The sequence below is a fragment of the Myotis daubentonii genome, chromosome 11, assembly GCF_963259705.1.
Source record: "Myotis daubentonii chromosome 11, mMyoDau2.1, whole genome shotgun sequence".
Taxonomy (NCBI): domain Eukaryota; kingdom Metazoa; phylum Chordata; class Mammalia; order Chiroptera; family Vespertilionidae; genus Myotis; species Myotis daubentonii.
Window position 1 is genome coordinate 48,179,200 of NC_081850.1, and position 23,860 is coordinate 48,203,059.

Genomic DNA, 23,860 nt, shown 5'->3' on the forward strand with positions numbered 1-23,860 from the left:
TGCGCGGAGCGGGCTGGCGGCGGAGGGCGCGGTTGTTGTTTTCAATCGGGAGGGAGTCGCAGACTCTGAGCACCAGATCCGGGCGAGTCTTTAGGGACCCAGACTCAAACGGGAGAAGCGGGACTGTCTGGCTTCGGTCAGAGCAAGTGCAGCTTTCTCTCCGAGCTTTGCAGCGGGTGCTGGGACTCAGAGAGGCAGAGCCCCTTGGGACAGGACTGAGAGCCGCCATAACTGCTCTCTCCGGCCCACCCTGTTGATCCTGTGCGACCCGCCCCGCCCAAGCCCTGCACAGAGGCATTTGCCGGATAGCCTCAGGCAAAGGCTAGATTAGCACCTCCCTAGAGGACAGAAGTTCTCTCACTGCTGACACAGCTGATTCTCATAGCCACTTGGCCTGGAGGTCAAACCCTCCCTGGAATTAGCTACAACAATCAAGATTTATCTATAAGACTGCGAACAAAGACCACTAGGGGGTGCACCAAGGAAGCATAACAAAATGCGGAGACAAAGAAACAGGACAAAATTGTCAATGGAAGAAATAGAGTTCAGAACCACACTTTTAAGGTCTCTCAACAACTGTTTAGAAGCTGCCGATAAACTTAATGAGATCTACACGAAAACTAATAAGACCCTCGATCGTATATTGGGGAACCAACTAGAAATTAAGCACACACAGACTGAAATAACGAATATTATACAGACGCCCGACAGCAGACCAGAGGAGCGCAAGAATCAAGTCAATGATTTGAAATGCGAGGAAGCAAAAAACATCCAACCGGAAAAGCAAAATGAAAAAAGAATCCAAAAATGCGAGGATAGTGTAAGGAGCCTCTGGGACAGCTTCAAGCGTACCAACATCAGAATTATAGGGGTGCCAGAAGATGAGAGAGACCAAGATATTGAAAACCTATTTGAAGAAATAATGACAGAAAACTTCCCCCACCTGGTGAAAGAAATGGACTTACAGGTCCAAGAAGCGCGGAGAACCCCAAACAAAAGGAATCCAAAGAGGACCACACCAAGACACATCATCATTAAAATGCCAAGAGCAAAAGATAAAGAGAGAATCTTAAAAACAGCAAGAGAAAGAAACTCAGTTACCTACAAGGGAATACCCATACGACTGTCAGCTGATTTCTCAACAGAAACTTTGCAGGCCAGAAGGGAGTGGCAAGAAATATTCAAAGTGATGAATACCAAGAACCTACAACCAAGATTACTTTATCCAGCAAAGCTATCATTCAGAATTGAAGGTCAGATAAAGAGCTTCACAGATAAGGAAAAGCTAAAGGAGTTCATCACCACCAAACCAGGATTATATGAAATGCTGAAAGGTATCCTTTAAGAAGAGGAAGAGCAAGAAAAAGGTAAAGATACAAATTATGAACAACAAATATGCATCTATCAACAAGTGAATCTAAGAATCAAGTGAATAAATAATCTGATGAACAGAACGAACTGTTGATTATAATAGAATCAGGGACATAGAAAGGGAATGGACTGACTATTCTTGGGGGGGAAAGGGGTGTGGGAGATGTGGGAAGAGACTGGACAAAAATCGTGCACCTATGGATGAGGACAGTGGGTGGGGAGTGAGGGCGGAGGGTGGGGTGGGAACTGGGAGGAGGGGAGTTATGGGGGGGAAAAAAAAAGAAAAAAAAAAAAAAAGAAAATATCTTTGTAACATGAAAAAACTTCAAGGATATAATATTAAGTGAAAAAATAGCAAATATTACATAAATAGTTATATTTAAATATTACATAATACACTTGGAAACATGTTAAAAAAAAAAAAAAAAGAAAAGAACATCAGAAATCCATGGGCACAAACCTTATTACTCTAATTTCTCACAGAAGTGTCTTCACTCATCTCAACTGGTGACAGATAATTCCTTAACTCTCAGAGGAAGGCAATGAGAGAAATAACTATTCAAGCCTGACTACATTCTGCAATAAATAAAGACATTGTCCATTATTTTAACCAATGCCTGTGATAAGGTTTGATACAAATAATTCTTCCTAAAAATGATAGAACTGCAGTCCTAGCAGGAACCAGCCAGGAAGACCATACAAAGCATGGGTATTCTCTCTTGCTCTGTCTTTCAGAAAACTTAAGAGTTAAGGTTTGTGCTCAAATGAAGTAACTACACATCATGTGTGTGCGCAAACGTGCACAGATTGAAAAGGCAAATCTATAGAGAGTCGATTAGTGGTTGCCTGGGGCCAGGCGTGGGAAGGGGGCGTGACTGCAAATAGGCCCGAGATTTCTTTTCTGGGTGATGGAAATGCTCTAAAATTAGATTATGGAGATGGGTACAGAACTCTAAGTTTGTTTTAAAAAATCATTGAATTGTAGTCTTAAAATGAGTAAATTTAATGGTATGTGAATTATACCTCAGTAAAGCTGTTTTTTAAAAATCAATCCAAGATAGATCATAGACATAAAATGTGAAAAGTAAAACAAACTCTGGGAGCAAATTTCAGAATATCATTATGATCTTGGAGTAGGCAGAGATTTTTCTTAAATAGAACAATAAAAGTGCTAAAACAAACTGCATTGGAATTAAGAATGTCTGTTAAACAAAGGACATTATTAAGATTCTGGAGAAGTAAGCCACAGGCTGGGAAGAGATATCTGCTTATAGTATCTGGACAATATACTTATACCTGATAAGATTTATGTCCAGAATATATTTTTAAGACACTCCTACAAATAAACAAAAAGACCAACAACCTGATTTTAAATGGCAACAGACGTAGCAGGTAGTTCATGAAATAAGATGTAATGTCCATTTGGCCAATTCACAAGCAAAGATACACAAATGTCATGCTCATCCTAATCCCTATTTCCGTGTCCCTACACCCTTCAATTTGTTTGATGATGCTTCTCTATTATGTTTTGATATTCACATCTGCCAAAATCCCAACAGGAAGCTAAAGGCACACTCAATTTAGAATATTTCAAGAAGGTTTCCTTCCCAAGGGGATTGTTTGCCAGGGTGTGAGTTGGGTGGGTGGGGCTCCACCAGAGGTAGTGCAGGAACTGGGTAGGGAGCAGCAGAACTGTCACCATCACACCCACAACCAGGTGTCAAGGATGAGGGAGGAAGCAGGTACCCGGGCTCATTGGAGAGAGTCACATAGAGCAGAGAATACAGGTTCAGGAACCCAACCGGTCCAAGGCCACCTCACAGGGAAGGAGCCAGAGATAAAATACCAGACCCTACTCTCGCATTCATGTGCCCTCCTATGTGGAGGCCCTATTGATCAAACCCAGCTGAAAGCCAATGACAAGGTAGCTCTTGTACCACTGTCACCCATCAGGTCAGCTTTCTGGGCAGAGAAGCAGAAACTGGCTCTGAGGAGCTGATGGAGGAGATCTGGCACCCCTTTGTAAGCTGCCTGGAATCCCTTTTAAAATATACAGGAAGCAAATAAACAATGTATACCACAACCAGTACAACTATGCTCCTGGACTGGAAAAGATTCTTTTGAGCCACCTATTAGCTTTCATACGCAATTAGTGAAGGAGAAGGAAGAGCGGAAAGAGGAGCAGTTCATTATGATACACCCAGCTAGATGATGTCCTGAATAATTTGTTTTCTATCGATTGGCATGCAGCTGTCTCCTGTCCAAAGTGCATTAAACATCCTCCAGAGTGAAGGGTACAGCTTCTCAGAGGGGCTGCTGCTTCTTAGACTCACTTCAGAGCCACACCTGGGCACTTGGGAAAGTTTACTATCCCACAGAGATATAAGGTGAACCCCCTTTTCTACAGGTACTTCTTAGTTTGAACAGCCTGTGAAGGACCTTCCAGCCTCTCCTCTGGTCTCCCCTCCATCACAACATACTTCTCAGCTGCCCCATCCCACCCCCATGAGCCTACTCTCATCTCTTCATCACTCACCCTAACTACGCTCTCAACCATAGTTCCCATTAGTGCAGGATCCAAAATGTAGTCTACATTGATTTTTTAAAAGGCTTTAAAAGCATCCATCAAGAAGCATGCTGATGTAGTCTTCCATTTCACAAACCTCAGTCTGCAAGGTGATCTGGGACATAACTCAAGTCACTCCCAATTCTAAACCTCTTTGTATTGTGTGACAAGCAAAACCAAACAGTTTCGTGCAGGAGGCTCCTCTGAACCGGAAATAATCTACGTATCAATGTATGTCTGTTGTCTCCTTCACTAGAATAAGGGTTCATGTGAGCAGGGATGTTGTCTCTCTTCTTCACCTTGTAGTCTCAGAGCCTCACACAGTGCTAGAACCTAGTAAGTTAAAGGTATGCTAAATAAACAAGTCACTGGATGGGACACCCTTTGTTTGACTTCTCCTTGGCAGCTCTTGGCCTTCAGTCTGCCACCCACTAATTCAGCTACCTTTGTAATAAAGAAATTCCCCTGTGAGGATTTAAAGAGAATAATGGATGTCCCTAAAACCTCTCTCTGAAAAACTGGCTGGCCAGCTGCAGGAGCAAAGCCTGCCATCTTGCTTTATATCACAAACTCCACACTGTCCCTCTCGAGGGACAACAATGCTGTGCTGAGCCAACCAACCAACCAGGCAGTCCACAGGCAGCCATCTGAGGACACTATTTCATCTGCCCCCTGAGATCTTCGCAACCATGTTTACCAAATACCACTCCTCCTCCTTCCCACAAACAAAAACACCAAAGGCCCTGCCACAAACCTTGGCCACTGGTAAAAATCAAACAGTTGAGCGTGGAAAGATAAAACAAAATCATATAATGTTTCAATTGAAATGGGCATTAGAAGTCATCTGGTCCAATAGCTTTCAAACTTTGACACAACCCACAATAGGATATACATTTTACACCATAACCGAATACACATTCTTTCCACAAATATGTTGTGAGTCAGTACATGTGCCAAGCACTGTTCCAGATGCTTGAGATAAAACAGTGAAGAAACAAAATTTTTATAAAATCCTGCTGTTGTCATGGAGATTACATCCTAATGTAAACTCACCTTTGTGTGGGTGTGAATGCCTTACTTACTTGCTGGTTTGTTTTAATGCTCATCACAACCCTCTAAATTATTTCTCAGACTCACTCATGGGTCATGACCCAGAGCTTGAAAACTACTATCCTGATCGTACTTTTCATTTTGCAGATATGAAAATAGGTGTAGAGAAAGTAAAGACAGGGATTTTTTTACTTCGAACCCATTAGCTGGAAGTGCCTGCTACACCCCAGTGGAGATATGTAGCAGATATACAGGTGTGAATCTTAGAGAAGATACTTAGAATAGAGACACAGATCTGGGAGTCAGCCAGTCAAAGCCATGGAATGAAGTGTCGCAAAGAAAGTGCATACGCTTTTTTGTGTTTTGGGGTTTTTTTTGAAAGTGTGTTGTAGGCTTCCCTGAGGAACACCAGCACTGAAGGGATATGCCAAAAAAGAACACCACGACAGTCAGAAAAACCAAGGGAGAGTGGTGTGACGAACGTTCTGAGAAGGACCGTAGTACCCATATTGCAAAGAGGTCAAATAAGTTAAAGCTGGTAAGCCTGCGTTAGACTCGGCAAGAGGGCATCTGACCGTTTCTTCCTACAGCAATTACAATGAGATGTGAGCAGAAGGCAGGCTGAAGCCAACAGAAATGAATGGGAGACACTAAATAAAGACTGTGCTTTCCACAAGCTTGACAAGAAAAGGACTGCATAACACCATTAATAGCTTGAGAAGAGGGAGAGATCAGAGGGTAGGAGAAGAATATTTAAAATAACACAGGGATATAGTCACAAGGCTGAGGGATAAGAGCCAACAGAGTAGAGAGCCAAATGTTAAAGAGACCAAGACAAGGGTGTTACATGAGCACAGGTAGCGAGATCAGGTGTGGACAGGAGAGGAGAATTAAGTGGGAAGAGGGGGAAATTGGAGGGAGATGCTGTGAGTTGTAATGATCATTTCCAAACATACGCAAATACCAAATCATTATGGTGCATACCTGAACTCATAATGTTATGTCAATTATATCTCAACTTAAAAAATCTACATTTTTGCCGTAACCGGTTTGGCTCAGTGGATAGAGCGTCGGCCTGCGAACTGAAAGGTCCCAGGTTCGATTCCGGTCAAGGGCATGTACCTTCGTTGCGGGCACATCCCCAGTGGGAGGTGTGCAGGAGGCAGCTGGTTGATGTTTCTAACTATCTCTCCCCTTTCCTCTCTGTAAAAAATCAATAAAATATATATTTTTAAAAATCTACATTTTTCATCATTGTACATAATAATGTTAGGTTAGTCAAAGCCCTGTGATACATGTAATGGGATATACAAAGAGCAGCCTTTCTCCAAGGCAGTGGTTCTCAACCTTCTGGCCCTTTAAATACAGTTCCTCATGTTGTGACCCAACCATAAAATTATTTTCGTTGCTACTTCATAACTGTAATGTTGCTACTGTTATGAATCGTAATGTAAATATCTGATATGCAGGATGGTCTTAGGCGACCCCTGTGAAAGGGTCGTTCAACCGCCAAAGGGGTCGCGACCCACAGGTTAAGAACCGCTGCTCCAAGGAGGGAGCCTCTTTTCTCCTGGAAAGAGCTCCAAGCACCAGCCAGCTGGCTCCTCCCTTCATGTATCCTCCAGCAATGGACCCCTTAAGGGAACCAGATGTCCTAAGACAGAGATTCTCAAACTTTGAGTGCATCCAAATCCCCCAGAGGGCTTGTTAGAACACTGCTGCCTGGGACCCACCAGCAGCGTGTCTGATACAGTAGGTCCGCAGTGGGGAGGAGGGGTGGGTTCCAGAATTTTTATGCCTAAGACAGCGATGGCGAACCTTTTGAGCTCAGCGTGTCAGCATTTTGAAAAACCCTAACTTAACTCTGGTGCCGTGTCACATATAGAAATTTTTTGATATTTGCAACCATAGTAAAACAAACATTTATATTTTTGATATTTATTTTATATATTTAAATGCCATTTAACAAAGAAAAATCAACCAAAAAAATGAGTTCGTGTGTCACCTTCACCATCACTGGCCTAAGAAGTTCCCAGGAGTGTTAGCTTCCTACTGCTGCTGGAAGAAATTACCACAAATTTAGTGGCTTAAAACACCAGTTTATTACCTTACACTCCTGAAATTCGGAACTTGAACTCCAACTGGATCTCGCTGGGCTCAATCAAGGTGTCTGCATTGCTTTCTGGAGACTCAAGGGGAGAATCCGTTTTCTTGCTTCTTCCAGCTTCTAAAAGCCGCCTGCATTCCTTGGCCCGTGACCCCTAGCTTTCACCTTCAAGAACGGCGGCAGCAACAGCCCGGTGCGTCTCTCTCCCGTCACATCGCTCCCACACTGACTGTTCTGCGGCCCCCTCCATATTTAAAGACCTTTGTGATTACATTGGATCCACCTGGAGAACTCAGACTACTCTCCTACCTGGAGGGCAGCTGCTAAGCAACCTAATGACACGTGCTTCCTTAATGCCCCATTGCCATGCCATGACCAAACTCACAGGTCCCAGGGATTAGGATTTGGACTCTGCCTACCACACCAGTTGTTGTGGAGACTGTTACTCTGAGAATCACTGATGTAGTGTGATGCTGGATAATACTGGGAGTTCAAGACCACAGGCTGCAGGAAGGGCAGGGAAGAAAGAGTGGGTGAGGCCAAGCAATAGGGACGAAGGGGGAGGGGGGGACCAAAACAAGAGAGACGGGAACAGGGACAGGAGAAAAGCCACCAAATGCAAACATTCATTACAGTGAATATCCCAGATCTCTCACAAAGAGGGAGGAAGGGGCTCAACCATAGGGATTGTGATTAAGAAACTCTTCCCAGGTGAGAATGATACAGTGCCCACGGAAATCGTTCCTTTCTCCAGCACTGCTCTGTCAAGGGAATTCATTGTGGACTAAAAATGACCAAGTCTAAAAATACAGGTGCTTTCTACAGGACACATTAAATATATTGGGGGTGCAATATAATTTCTGATGGTGGTCAGCTATACAAGCTAGTGCTAATTTTTATTCCAAATTGGCAGTTTTCTATTCCTACAGAACTTGACCATTGTGTTGCTTTTAAATAAAGTCTACAGCTAAGCTCATTTCCCTTTAACTTTTTTTTCTTAATTTGGGAAGGGAGAAGCCTTGAAAGAAAATATCTGTTAGGAGTACTTTTTTAAGGCATCATGATAGGTCCCCAGTCTTGTTACATGTAAGAGAAGTTGTCATAGGCTTCATGATTCTAAGGAACTGGTGTGTGCTTGTATGTGTGTGTGTTTTGTGAGAGAGATGTGTGTGATATGTGTGTGTGTGTGTGTGTGTGTGTGTGTGTGTATTTGTATAGTGGAGAGCAGGAAAGAAACGATCTGGGAGTCATGGTTCATGTTGTTTTTACTTATTCTAAAAAGCACATCTGCCAACTTAACTCTCTCATCTGAATTTGCTTTATTTTATTATTATTATTTTAAAGAAAATGTTCCTCTTTTATATCAACTTTTGGAGGCACTTCTCTTTTGGAGATGAGGGAAAGTGCATTGAACTATGCCACAAAACAACCTAAGATAGACCATGGACTAGAAACCACATGTTCCCTCCACGTGAAGATTCATCTTTGGCCCAAAATAGAATATTATAGGAGAACTATCCTTCTCCTATTTCTGTCTAAAAACAGATCCATCTTTGCCAAAAGCACGGTGTCTTAGTGGCTCTATTCCCAAAATGTTATGTCCAGCTGGACCGTTTACAGACCTATAAGTCAAGAGACCCAAGTTCCTAAGCTGGCTCCTCTGCCAACATCCAGGGAAGCCCTTTGGGAGACCCTCCACTCCTCCAGCCCCTTCCCACTCACAGGGGCCAAGTGTGGGTGCATCCTAATCAATCAGGCAGTATTTAAGGACAAAAATCAATATAAGAAAATGATGAGCTCCCCTATACCTCATGACAAAACATTTCTGAGCTGTAATCAAATCTACATTTGTCAATAAATATTTCAATTTTAGAATAAAAGTTCTGATGTGGCTCAGTGGTTGAGTGTCGACCCTTGCAGCAAGAGGTCGTTTCTTTCTCTCTCATCAATGTTTCTCTCTCCTCTCTCCCTTTCCCTTCCTCTCTCTCTAAAATTCAATTAAAACATTTTTTAAGTTCTTTGCTACCACACTGAGCTTCATTTTCATTCACCAAATGACTCTGACTTCCTTCACCTCAACAGAACTCTGGGGTCATATGGAAGGAAGGGGAGACAGATGGTCGCAGAACTCCACTTGGTGAAATATGAGGGTTACTCCAGCCAGAACAGATGTTTGCATCATCGCTCAGCCATGTATCCCCCATGAACAGCTGGGAAGTATTTTGTGGTGCCAAATTTGATAAAAAATAATTTAAGTTTGGAACAATGATTAGCATGGAGAAGATAGAAAAGCAAGAGAAGTCTTAAAGCTACAGAACAAGCTTAAGTCATCACAGTAACACAGGGATATTTATGCACTAGATGCCGCCAGTTGGGCATTGCTGACCGAGAGCAACACTTCTTTAACTTGAATGTGCATTTGAATCACTTGAAGGGCTTGCTAAATGCAGCTCCTGATTGAGTAGGTCTGGGGGCTGGGGTTGGGGGGGCGTGGGCGGGGTACTGGGGGGGAGGGCTTTGACTGCATTTCTAACAAGCTCCCACTAATGTTCACAGGCCTGGTCCATGGACCACAATGAGAGGCTGGAGAAGATTCAGAGACCCTGTTACAGGCTGCCCTCAGGCTGAATGGTATATGTCTCTCCTGCTCTAACACGGAGAGTAGCCACCTTTTAGGTTCAAGTTACAGTTCTACCAAACAATGCACATTAGACAACACAGAACTTAATAAATCCTATCACCTTGCCTACCTCTCCACCTTTGCACTTTCTGCTTTTAAAACATTCCAGGATTCACAGCAAAAATGGGCAGAGCACTGAATCTCTATCTTTGCCACATATCTTCGACCTGCAAGGGAGACTTCCTTAACAGAGAGCTTGGCCTGATGGTAGTGGAGCAGCTGTGTTTTCAGAAGTTAAGAGAAGTCCATTTACACCTGGACACAGTGTAACCCAAAGAGGAACAGTCAGGCATGAGCAGGGATTCAATGTGGCTGCATTAGAAAATATGCTTAGGATAATGAAGAGAAAGAAAGCTCTCCCAGCTCAAAAACAGCACAGCGTCACAACAGAAAACCATCATGCTGCAAGTCAATGCCACGTAACATGTGTAGCACTACCACTGTTTCTGACCAGAAATAACTCAGTGGCTCAGTCTACATAATATTTCCACATCATCTCAATGAATCCACATGCTATCCACACAAAGTAGGTCTTATTATTTCTATTTTTATAGGGGTGAATTCCAACTCTCAGCGGAATTAAGAAACAGCCTGGGGTTCACCCAGGTCTCTCTTGTTTTGCAATTAATACTCAACATTGTCCTGGGTGGTTGCTCCAACAGCACTGAAAACATGTTTATAAATAGATGAGAGGAGGGAGATTACACACTTTAAGCAAAATAATGATTACAGACTGGCAACCCCTTCTCCCATGGAGCTATTTACTCACCCACAAGTAGGATGCCTCACCCATCAGTCTGTCTAAGAGTTAATGCAATCTTTAAGAGATTCCTGCTGAAGGTGCTGAGGGAAAACATAAACCATTGTGTTCCTGACTTGATCTTGCTGGTTTTTACAGAATATACAGTAATTACAGGTTAAAATAGACATACAATCTAGTTTATACAATAACTGTCCAGAGCAAAGGCAAGGGTAAGCTATTAACAAGGTCCCTTTTATGAGAATTAGCCAGAGCTGGAAGACTAGGCCCCATTAGTGATGTGAGATGTTCTCACACCCAACCCACCTGGCTGAAAGATAAAGCAGGAAGCTGTGGGGAGAGGCTGTAGGGGCAGGGCGGTCATGTCATTCATCGTCCTAACTGAGACACCTTTGGGAGTAAAAGGGGATGCTCAGGACAAGAGTAAGCACAGACTCCCTGGGCACCCTGTTCATGAGGCATGCTGGGAGATTTGGACTTTTCCATGAAAGGAGATGGAGCCACCAAGAGTGTGGCATAAGCCAAATTTGCATTTCAGCAAGCCCCTTGCAGCACCTATGTGGGTAAGACAGTAAGAGGCTATTAAATCTCAGAGACTCATTCCATAAGAGATATGTGCACGTATGTTCACAGGCATGAGCCACCATCCAAAGAAAATACAGGAACCAGGGCTCATTTTAAACCCACTAATCTTGACCTGAGGCCCATATAAGTTGAATTCTTCCAGCGCCAAAGCTAACCACGCACTCCTCTGCTCCTCCCCTGGCAAGGAATGTTGCATTGTAGAAAGTGGAGCCAACCTTCAGGCCACAAGGCACCATCTGGAAAAGGAACGAGTCATCGGCCTCCATAGGGAAACAGCCACACACAGCAAATGCAACCCAACAAATATCTGTTTGGATTGTTGGAATCATCTATTTGTTCAACAAATATTTGTTGAGCATCTCCTTGATGCCGAGCAGCGCACTTGTAAATAAAGACAAACAAGGCACAATTGCTGCCCTCAAGAAACGTGTAGGTAGACAAGGCAGTTATTATAATGCCAGGTGAGAAGCATGGCAGAGGTTGGCCCAGGTGCTAAGAACACAAAGAAGGGGCATTTACAACTCATGGAGGAGCAGGTGAGTCTTCAAGTCTTGTAGGTGTGATTCCCAGACTGGGTGACTTCCTGCAGCACCTGGGAGCTGCCTGGGAATTCAGAATCACGGGCCCCACCTCAGACCAACTAAATCAGCATCTGCATTTTAACAAATTCCCCAGTTAAGGAATAAGGATGGGTTAGCCAAGCGGAGATAGTGGGAGGGGAGCTCTAAGACACAGGAAAGAGCAAAAGCAAAGAAACTGCTGTGAAAGACGGGGTCCCACATCCCCAGTTGCAGAGACCAACATGCCCAAAACACAGAATACACAACAGGCAAAGAAAGTGCCGTGGAGGAGGGGCGGACCAGTCAGAGCCTGTGACTCCAGGACCCAGCCAGGTCTTTCCTAAGAACCCTGAGAAGTCCTTGAAAGGTCTCCTGCAGGGGACATTTAAGGTCCGGCCCTGACAGCAGCAGGGAAGGGGCAGGTTTAAGGACGGGGGGAGGGGGATCATGGCACAGGCACTCCAAGGAGGTCAGGTGGCCCGGGACCAGCTGCAGCTAGAGGGAGCCCAGAGTCATGGGCACAGCTGGAGCACCTGAAAGGGGGGGCGAGGGGGAGGCGTAGCTGGTTTGGTGGAACCTAGAAAACTTTTTTCTTAGAGCCACTTGTTTTCCACCAATATATTGCTTCCCACCTAGATTTGTGCCAAAAGAGTGAAAGGAAACCCACCCAGCGTGACTCAGTGGTTGAGTGTCGACCTATGAACCAGGAGGTCACCGTTCAATTCCTGGTTAGGGCACATGCCAGGGTTGTAGGATCAACAATTTTTCTCTCATCATTGATGTTTCTATTGCTCTCCTCCTCTCCCTTCTTCTCTGAAATCAATAAAAATATTTTTTTAAAGAAGTGAAAGGAAAAGCACTCAAAGGACCTTCCCCACTGGATCTCAGTTCCAGGAATGAAGCTTGAGCAGGATTTCCTAAAGTCACCTAGAAATGGGAATTACTGGAGCATCTGTTCAAAAATTAGATTCCAAGGCCCAGGTACACCCAGTGGAATCTGAATCCCATGGGAGTGGCCCGGGGAACACAGACTTGGGAGCAGCCAAGGGGGTTCCACACACAGGACACGTGGGGCCTCCGAGGCGGGGAACGGAGAGGGCCTGGCCTCTGTCACTGCAGGGCCGGCCCACACCCAGGAGGTCGGGAAGTGCTGACTTCCCCAAGGAGCCATTTAGAGGGGTTGTCCAGGTCACACGATCCTTAGGGGGAGAACATGAAAAGCAGGCTTGCTGGTACTCATTTAGGAAGGTATCACAGTTGATGTGCTAACTGTGCCTCTTTAATGGCAAGCTTGTTTTTCTCCCCGTTTGATTCGTTCAATACTCATCGCGTATAGACACCTGCTTGGTAAAGGCAATAAGCTTGATTTTTCTGCCAGATAAAAGCATCAATTAGTAATAATATGGATTGAACTTAGATAAATATAGGTAGGTAGTAGGTAGCTAGGTAGATAGGTAGACCGGTAGATAAATAAATAGATAGGTGCCTGGCTCGGTGCCTTCATGTTTTCCAAAAAGATGAGTCTAGGAAGAAAAATGGGCAATAGGCATTTCACAGAAGAGGAAATTCATAAGGCCAGCAAACGTAAAAGATGCTCAACTGATCAATAATCAGGGAAATGCTAATTAAAAAGCAAGATACCATTCATACCCTTGAGACTGGCAAACATTTTAAAGTTTGACATTTCCAGGGTCAAACTTTTCAGGGGTTGGTGGGGTTCTGAGGAGCCAGAAGCTCTCATACTCTGCTAGGAGTCTGAATGAACACAGCCACTTTAGAAAATGACTTGGCATTACCTAGCAGAGGTGAGCATGGACATCATGAGAGCTTATGTGCACCAGGAGATACGTATAAAAATGCTTATAACTAGCATGCTTTGTAACTAAATAAAACTGGAAATAATTCAAACATCCATCAACAAGAGAATGGGAAAATAAGTTCACACACACAAAAAGCATACACATATTTATACATATACTATACTCTTGTGTTTGTTTGATATCTTTTATAAGTAAAAACATTTAGTCCTCAGTTCATTTAGTCATGTATTATTATTTCTACCATTTATTAAGGCAAGTGCTAGGTGTTTTTCACATATTTCTAATTCTAATAAAAGCACTATAAGTTATAATCATTACCTTACATACAGTTGGAGAACATAAAGCAATATATTTCGCCTTAAGATCACACCACTGGGAAATGCTACAGCTCAGATTTGTACCCATTAATTCCAAAGTTCAAGTTCTTTCTTACCATATAATAGGGAGCTTTTTCCAGAAAACTCTCAATCACAACTGTGTGTGTTAACCCCACTATCTAGAATACTGATGTAAACACAGTAATAAACCAATCCCTTCGATGTTGTCTTGATACATTGCCCTATTCTTCACTGAAGCTAACGCCAAAAAAATAAATAAATAAATAATGTGACAGCAACTAATAAGAGTACGTTCTCCTTGAGGAGAAAATATGAAAGCTAATTAAAATAATATCCACTTAATCTAGGCTGGATTGATTTGTGGTTCTTGAGAATTCGCATGAATGACCCATAGAAATTTTTCAGATGAAAAGAAAATAAAAAGCTAATATATCCCTTCATAGTAATGCATGATTGGCCATCAGCTCCTACCATTGCTTGCTACTCCATCCACAGAGAGCGTCCTTTCTGATTCCTGTCACTCTGAAGTCCTCTCTTGAGCCCACCTCATGCCCCCTGCTTTTCAACACAGCCCTTTCAATTATTTATTCCATCCCTAGCTATCATCTTCTGTACCTCCCTTTCCCTTAGATCCTTCCCCTCAGGTAACAAGCATGCTCCCCAAGTCATCCTCAGAAATTCCCTTCTGATATGTCCTCATCCATCAAGCTCTCTCACCATTCACCTTCTTGAAAGAGCCCAAGCCATTCCCTCAGTTCAACTTTCTTGCTAGTCTCTAATGCAGGGGTGGGGAACTGCAGGCCATAGAGGCCCTCAAAATTATTTGGTCTGGCCCTGCCAAAACAATCGCAGGCGGGATTCGAAATTCAATAAAACTAGGAGCTTTTTTCATTAGGTGAATTATATTAAGCAAATTATATTATAAATATCCAAATGGCCCTTGTCAGAAAAAAAGGTTCCTCACTCCTGCTCTAACGGCTTGACCCTGTCTCCTTACCTATTACACTGGGGCAATCGGGTCTCTTCCAGGGCCCTCGGGAGGCTTCAGTGAGAACATGTGACTAATCACGCAAACCAAGTGGGAGTTCATTAGTCTTGCACTTCTTGAACCTGTTATCTCTCTTGGATTCCATTTCTAGTTCCCTATTATTCTTCCTGGGCCTGGGTCTTTCCCTCTGATCTCTGTTTGTCTTTGCTCGAAGATCTCACCAGCCTCCTAAATCCCACTGTGGCTTCTATATGAAGCTAATGACTCTGACGCTCTATAACCAGACTGGACGTCTCACCTGTAAATCAACAGGTCCCAAGCCAAACTCATCGTCCCTGATCCACTGAGCCCTGCTACTCGCCAACTGCTTCTCCTCACCACCATGTGCCAGTTTCTTAGCTTTGAAGCTTTGCAATTGCCATGAACTCCTTTGTTTCCCATCACTAATCACTACTAAATCCTGTCTTATTCTATACAACCCATGATGCTTTTACCCAGCCCTTCCTTATCATAGCCCTACCCTTGGCCTCAACAACTATAACTGAGATAACTTCAAGTGATTCCTGCCTACCCAATTTTCTGCTCCTCTTTATCTTGCAAGCTAGTGCAGAGAGAACTTGCGAAAGTATAGTCCTCTTTCTGCCACTGCCCTGTCCTCCTGCAGCCCGTCATACCTGCCAAATAAAACCCAAGGGTCATCTCAATGTGGTGGAAAGTGAGTAATCAGTACCACAAGCCACACTGAGGAACTTCTGTCCATGTATATCTGTATATGTATACATAAATTTACATGAAATGTATCTAGGCACAACAGATCACAAAGATCTGACTAATGTTCAGAGTAGAGTAATTAGTAATCTGACACACCACAAGTCTCTCTAGGTATCTATTCCTCAAGTTGTTAACATTGCACAATTATGATCAAGATTAAAGAAAAATTCGTTTTAGTTTCACAAACTTGTTTGACTTTAAAAAGAAACTCTTTCATTTCACATCAAGGAGCCACCAAACATTGGCCTGTTATCTCCTTTAAAGTTTAAGCCAGAGTTAGCACACAGGTGACCCAACAACCGTATCTTTTGATGTCCTAAACGCCAACATTGAAAAATCAGAAGATTTCCCCTAAAACCTGAAAAGCTGGCCTCCCTTGAATACTCTTCTGAGCAGGTAACAGCAGCTCAGCATGCCCGTGGCAGTGAGCTGGAGTATGGCACATGGCTGCCCCTTGGCTGGTCACCCACTCTGCTCTCATTAGTCCATTCAGATCACCTATCTGACCCCACTAGGAATGTTATGCTTTGATCCCTCATTTCAACAAGGAGGTTTTACTGATTTATATAAAATGACATAGGAGCCCTTTGACACACACAGTATGTCCTGCAAGTCCACACTGAGTTACACTTCCCGTGGGTGGGATCCACTGGTCCTTGGGGAACCCAGTGAAGGAGCAGCTGTGGTTCAGACCATGCATTTCTAGCTTGTGCAACTGCCTGAGAGCGTGGACGTTTCAGAACAGCACCCACTGCCGATGTCCTACTTCCCTCCCCCGGCAAGACTTCCAGCCGTAAATGAAGATGGCATTGGTGTGATAGTGTTCTTGTTGTGCAAAATGAAACTACCACCACGTGTACTTCCAATGGTTATTATTCCCTTGGGAATAATGTATTCTAGGACATTTCCAGGAATATCAGCTAGGATGACTTGTTCTGTCCTCAAGTTCATCTTTGTTTCCTTAAAAACTCTAGGACAAACAATTGAAGTCCCAAGTTTGAATGTATCTTAATTGGCTTTCAGTGCTTCTCTTCCTCATTCTGTTCAGATTTTTTTTCTATTCTAACCTTTTACTTCGTATGTTATCATATTAAACAACTTTGCTATTCAGTTGTGTTTCTTTTTCTTTTTTTAACACTGAGATTAAACATTTCACATCTCTGCCATTTTAGTTCCCAGGAACCTATAAAGGTGTCAAAAGTGCCACTTGCCTTGGCCTTCTCTTTTTTCTGCCCCTTTTATTTTAGTTTATTTTTTTATTTTTCAATTATAGTTGACATACCATGTTATTTAATGTCAGATATATAAGTGATTAGACATTTATATAACTTATGAAGTGGTCGCCCCAATAAGTCTAGTTCCCATCTGACACCATACATAGTTATTACAATATAATTGACTTTATTCCCTATCCTTTACAACATCATGACTGCTTTTTTAACTGGCAATTTGTAATCCCCTCCCTTTTTTACTCAGCCCCTAACCCCTCCCATCTGACAATCATCAGTTTGTTCTCTGTATCTTTGAGTTTGTTTCTGTTTTGTTTGTTCGTTTATTTTGTTTCTTAGATTCCACATGTAAGTGAAATCATATGGTATTTGTCACCTCTTTTAATTTGTGCAATCTTGCAGCTCCCTTAGAATTTTGGCTTTCCCAGTTTTGTGTCTGCATTCGGTGTTATTTTTCTGAAATCTCACCCCAGGACCTGGGCTGAGTTCTAATTGGAAGTTTCCATTTGCCTTTCAGGAATGTGCTCTTATCAAAATATCACTGCGTGGTAAACAGTGTGCTTGCCAGCTGCTAGCACAGCATCCTGTACAGAGAGGACGCTTAAATGTGAGGCTCTGCCTTATTCAGAGAAATCCCAGGACTCTTCAGAAGGAACGTGGGGCCACTCCAAGCACAAACAATCCTCACTAGGCACCGAACATCCCATCAATTACCTGAACCCTTCACCCAATCTCCTTCCCCTAACACCCCCTCAAATCTGGTGGCTGGAGGGCCAAAATCCAAACACTGCAATTCAAGGGTCTTCCCCTGCTCCCACGCTCTGGATGCCTCACCTCTTCCAAGGAGGAGGATCTTTTCAGAAGCCCTGCAGCCTCCTCCACAAACTGCGCCTAAAGCTCTGGCCTTGCCTGGGGCGGTGTCCCCCTGGACCATTGTGCTCCCAGGCATCCAGGCATCCACTCCCAGGAGAATACCAGAGAGCACTGCCAGATGGCAAGCAGCCAGCATGCTCTGCCGGCCGGTGGCCCCGAGGAATGTGACTGTGCCCTTTGTGTGGCGGCCTCCCCACAGCCTGGCGGCCCACACTCCCCATCTGCCCACTCACATTCCAAGGCTTAATGTGTGAATCACAGTTCACCCCACACCACAGAAAATGCCACCATCGCCTTAGCCCTCGGGTACCCGCAAAGCTGTCCAGCCCAACAGGTTAAACTTTTGAAACAAAGGTCATAGGTCACTCACCCCAAATCTGCAGAAATACCTGTTTGCCGGTACAATATAAAAGGGATATAAGTTCAAGTGCAATATAGAAGCACTTGAATCATTTTATTCTTAAAACGTTTCTTTATGAAAAAGAAAAATCTAGGGACAGTAACAAGCCAACTGGAGCCTGCTTCGTGCATTGTATTAACAAAGGACATGGGTGGAAGTGACCTTTAACCGCATCATAAAGCTCTGCATGTTAAGCAATAATGGTAGAAGCAAAACGTTAGGAGAGACAATAAAATAATGGCAAAAAGGATTAGGTCCTCTTCCAGAACCAGGCCTTGTCCCTCTCCTGTCTTTCTTACAAGCAACACTCTTCAAAGGGGATGCATCAACAGTCACCATCTTGCCCAGCGTGGCAAACTCGCCCTTTCCCACCTCCTCTTTCTCGCAGCACTGTTTGAGCGTCATAGGCTGAAGGGAGGCTGAACGCTTCTTCCAACACTTCTTTCCTTAAGGCTGCAGGCTTAGCAATTTGTTTTAACAAATAACTTCTCCCCAAACTAAACGGTGAATGCTACTCCTAGCTAGGTTGTTCTGTGCCTTGAGTACTAGACTTTTGGCCATCTTAGTCTCAAATGGAGTTCAAGGTTGTTTTTAGGATGTTGCACCACAGGTCAGAAAAAAAGAATCTGGCCTGTTGTCCCAGGCCCTGGTATTAAACAGAAAGGGACTGCAGTTCACATCCTGGCCTTGGCCTTTCCTGGCTGTGTCACCTTGGCTCTCTGAACCTGAGTTTCCTCAACTGCGAATTGGGACAAATGTCCATCATTAAACGAGATGGTTCCCATTGACCACCTGGCACATGGCATGAGCCCAGTAAACTTCCACTCAGCCATCCCTTCCTGCTGAACCGGCAGCAGACCAGTGGTGTTTCTGGATCATTAAGTCAAGTTAACAAGCTTTTTAAAGCAAACTATCTCATACCAAAGCAGACACAGGTCATGTTATTAACAATTCTCTCCCAATGTCTTAGGCTAAAAGTTTAGGGATTCTTATGGTTCCTAATGTAGAGCAAGGGGGAAAAAAAACTGTTGCACCATGAATAGTCAATTATGACTTCTCCTTGCACAAGAAAACAATAATTAATATGAAATGCTAATATCTGAACCCCTCATTTAGTGCTCCTTGTTCAGTGCTTCTCCAGTCCTGCAGATGCCCATCACTCCAGTGATGACTTTTTAATCTCAGTGCATATGAATTTATAAAATGACCATATTACCACATACACATGTATGTCTGTGTATAGACATATGCATGTATGTGCATGTGTGTGCATATACACATACATGTACCTACAGGCCCAGACACATAAGTGCATATACACACACATACCCACAGGGTGACAGAAAATACTGGAATATGCGTACTACGTAGAAACATGCTTGACATTCAGGTCGTGGTGTGAACATCATCACACAGAGACTTCCATTTCATTTCCTCTTTGTCCCCATGCAGTGCCCAGGGGCCTCTGAACTTAAACATCCAGGCCTACTTAGAAAATCCTCTTGTCCAGCTTAGTCTAGAAAAGGGAACTCCTCATGAAATCAAGTGTCCTATGTAAGGGAAAGTTGATGTGTCTCAAAACTGGGGTCTAAAGCCACCGCAAACCAGGAAGCCAGTAGGGGGGTGTTCAGGGTTTCAGATAAAAAAGCTCCTGCTGAACACGGTCTCATTAGTGAGTCAGCCGAGATAAGAAAATGCTTCTCTAAATCTCAAACACCCTCAAGAAGGCTCTTTCAGTCATTCACTCCTTGGTATGATTTAATCAGATAGTTTTAAGGAAAAAAAGTGATCATTGAAATCTATTAAAATTGTTTGTAGTTCAGTCACACTGGCGGCCAAGTCATAGCTCCTGAAATAAATTAAATAAGTAATTGTCACATAAAACAGTGTGCACAGCAGGCATTACAAAGGACTCACAGGATTTTACCCTATTTTTTTAACTAAGAACCGAGTGTGTCTAAATTAATGACACATTTTTTCTTTCCTGAAGTCTTCATTAGTAGGGTCTATTATATGTGTGGTTGTGTGTCATATGCCTGTGCATGAATAAGGGATCAGCCCATTAGCAAGTCAAGCCTTGCTTCAGGAGGCAATAAAGAGAAAATCTGAAAGTTGTCCACTCAAAAACAAAAATTGTTGTTGCTTATAATCTTAAAGATATAATAGTCATTTTCTTTATTGAGACCTGTTACTTCACAAGATTCATTTAAACCTCTATTCTGGAACTAGGCAAAAATACAGTTTTGTTTTTAAATTATGCTCTCCCAAAAATAAGTATGCCATTTAAAGATATACATTTTTACTCTATGTTAGAGAGTTAGACAGGAAAAGAATGTCAATCCAGATGGTTTTCCTAGCAGCCATCATCCCTGAAAATAGTCACAACATTCCACACTGGAAAGAAAGAAGGAGAAAGCAAACCAACAACGCTGAGGCCCGAGAATAACTAACCAACTAGAGCAGATATCAAACAAGATATCAGAACACTGTCACATGTTCACCAGAGGCCCCTCTTCTGCAACAGTTCCCTTATGTACTGTCAAGAAAAATTATCTTAAATTTGGAAATAAGTCAAAAATATGACTAGGTATGCTCGCTTCAGCAGCACATATACTAAAATTGGAATGATACAGAGAAGATTAGCATGGCCCCTGTGCAAGGATGGCATGCAAATTCATGAAGTGTTCCATATAGAGAAAAAAAATATGACTAGGTGCCCAATCACGGTCACATAGAGCATTGTCTAGCAAAGCCACAAATAGGCACCTGATGCTTTATGGGAAATAAATTGGCAATATTTACTATTCTTTAGGGTCCAGACTATGAAGTCAGATGCTAACTTGTAAAAGATTGATAAGCTGAAAATTATTTCTGGCCCATTGTTTTACCCCATAAGCCAAAGGTAATGGTTTTACCTTTATAACATTATATATAACACTTGAGGCCTGTTGCATGAAGAGATTCGTGCAATAGGCCTTCCCTTCTCCTCGCTGCGGGCACTGGTTTTCCTCTGGCACCCAGAACCCAGGCCTTCGCTCTGGCTGGAGCCGCCTTCCATCCTCCGTCTTCACGGCCCCAGCCAAGCCGCCTTCTGTCCTCCATCTTCATGGCCCCAGCCGGAGCTGCCTTCTGTCTTTCATCTTCACTGCTCCAGCTCGCCTTCAGTCTTCACTCCACCGCTTGGAGCCTACGTATGCAAATTAACCGCCATCTTTGTTTGGTGGTTAATTTGCATATCACACTGATTAGCCAATGGGAGGCGTAGCAAAGGTACGGTCAATTACCCTGTTTGTCTATTATTAGATAGGATTATATATCTCAACCATGTATCGCAAACCTTATTCGGGCCATGCTTTGTTTCATTGACTATTTATACTCAAGGATCCATATGCTCCTTTGAATCAGCTTTGCCATCCTGCCAGTTCCCTCATTCATGAGCTAAGTAAATTTTGACACATGATCACCGTAAGAAGAGCCATCATTTTAACTTACTGAAAATTATAACATTGATTCTTTATTTACCATTTGGTCCACCCACCTTCCTGTCCTGGAAACAAATGCCTGCTCTTTTCTTTCTCACTGATGACTGAGCTCAAAAGTTATTTCCAAAATACCAGGAAGCCTGGGAAGGTTCCATTTTGCTCTCACAACTGTCACTGATCCATCACCACAACAGCTCCTCCTACAGAGAGCATCAGACAGCTCTGACCCCACCATCCTCTGACCAGGTTAAGACTCCACATTGAACCAAGGTGCACAGATCTGGTCTTCCATGGAAGCAGAACAAAATCCAAGAAACAGAAAGACAAGACACACTTGCATATTTAAAGTCCAGTATCCTTTTTCTTTTTTGCTCCAGGCATTTAGTTTGTACCAGACATATTATTTGTTTCAAAATGTGTATATCATTGAAAGTGACAAAGCAAGCTAAATGCATAAAGCCGGGGGTGTCCTCAAAAGCACAAAGGGGAGTACAGAATCAAAGGAAGCCAGGGAAGAGGGGGAATGAGGGCATGTAAGGGCCCAGGTGAGAAACACACTTCAGTTTTGCAGAATCAGCCTCCACTCTGCCTTACCTCCCACACACTGGCTGTTCTACTGCTATAAGCAGACTCCCTGGGAGACTGGAAGTGCCAATACACAGCTAAAAATTTCTGCTAACTTACTATTAAGCATACCAAGAAAAGATCTGACTCAAGGAAACACCTTACTGAGTTTTCCAAAAAATAAAATGTATTTTTCAAAGCAAGCCACAAAGTATGGGGTGGCTAAGCTCAGAGAGTATTGCCCCAAAGGGACAAAACCTATAAATTCCATTTTTTTAAATTGCTGAAGTGAGCACTTACCAGCTATTTGGGGAAACTCATGATTGTTATTTACAGATGAGCTAAATGGGTCTTGAACATGGGGACTCAGGAAGAGCCACAGGTAGTTTCCCTCTGTCTAGTCTACATGTCTCAGGAGGAGTGAGTATTTTCTCCACACAAATGTGGACCTACCTGCAATCAGGCATGACCCAGGGCACAGCATCTGAATTAGACCCCTCTCACGACTGACTCTATCAGGGGTTCTCAACCTTCCTAATGCCGCAACCCTTTAATACAGTTTCTCATGTTGTGGTGACCCCCAACCATAAAATTATTTTTGTTGCTACTTCATAACTGTAATTTTGCTACTGTTATGAATCGTAATGTAAATATCTGATATGCAGGATGTATTTTCAGGGGTCGAGACACACAGGTAGAGTCTAGATCAGTGGTTCTCAATCTTCTGGCCCTTTAAATACAGTTCCTCATGTTGTGACCCCAACCATAAAATTATTTTCGTTGCTACTTCATAACTGTCATTTCGCTACTGTTATGAATCGTAATGTAAATATCTGATACGCAGGATGGTCTTAGGCGACCCCTGTGAAAGGGTCGTTCGACCGCCAAAGGGGTCGCGACACACAGGTTGAGAACTGCTGGTCTAGATCCTCTTTTCTCAGGAACCACATGGAATATTTCTTCCTCATGGAGGGTAAGATGTAGAAGCAGTCTTCCTTGTTCTGTATGTCGCACAGTTCAGAGGCCATCAGGAGTTGCTCCTGCCTCTGGGCTGTGCCTCAGGGTGTCACACAAGGAATAGCTATAAAAGGTCCAGAGAAGAAAATTCTTCTGGATGAAGAGAGGAGATGTCTAAAACCCTAATCCCTTTGTATGAACTGCACCTCCAGACACATGTGAACTTTTAAAAAGGCATCTGTGATATATGCACCCTGTGTTCACTGCAGCATCATTCACGGTGGCCAAGGTATGGAAACAAGCCAAGTGTCCTTCAATAGATGATTGGATAAAGAAAGATAAAATACTGCCATTTGCAACAACATGGATGAATCTTGAGACTATCATGCTTAGTGAAATAAGTCAGACACAGAAAGTCAAGAACTATATGATTTCACTATGTGTGGGATATAAAATTGAACATACAAGAAAACAAAAACTCATAGGTACAGACAACAATATGGTGGTATCAGAGGGAAGGAGGGGGAGGAGTAAAGGATAAATGGGGTCAAATATATGGTGATGGAAGAAGATTTGATTTTGGGTGATGGGCACACAATGCAATATACGGATGATGTATCTTAGAATTGTATACTTGAAATCTATATAATCTTATTTACTAATGTCAACATAATAAATTTAATTTTTTTTTTTAAAAAAAAAGGCATCTATGAGTCAAAAAGATAGCTGTTCACCAGACCTACCCATTCTAAGCTGCAG

The 23,860-nt window shown here is 43.0% G+C and overlaps 1 protein-coding gene and 1 non-coding gene across 3 annotated transcripts in view; one reads left to right on the plus strand and one right to left on the minus strand.

Moving 5' to 3' along the window:
* FRMD3 (FERM domain containing 3) overlaps window positions 1-23,860 on the minus strand; it is a 240,329-nt gene that overhangs the window by 128,138 nt on the left and 88,331 nt on the right. The window lies entirely within an intron of this gene.
* On the plus strand, window positions 20,688-20,794 carry LOC132212849 (U6 spliceosomal RNA). Its single transcript, XR_009447795.1, has one exon. It is a non-coding gene; the product is annotated as a U6 spliceosomal RNA (small nuclear RNA).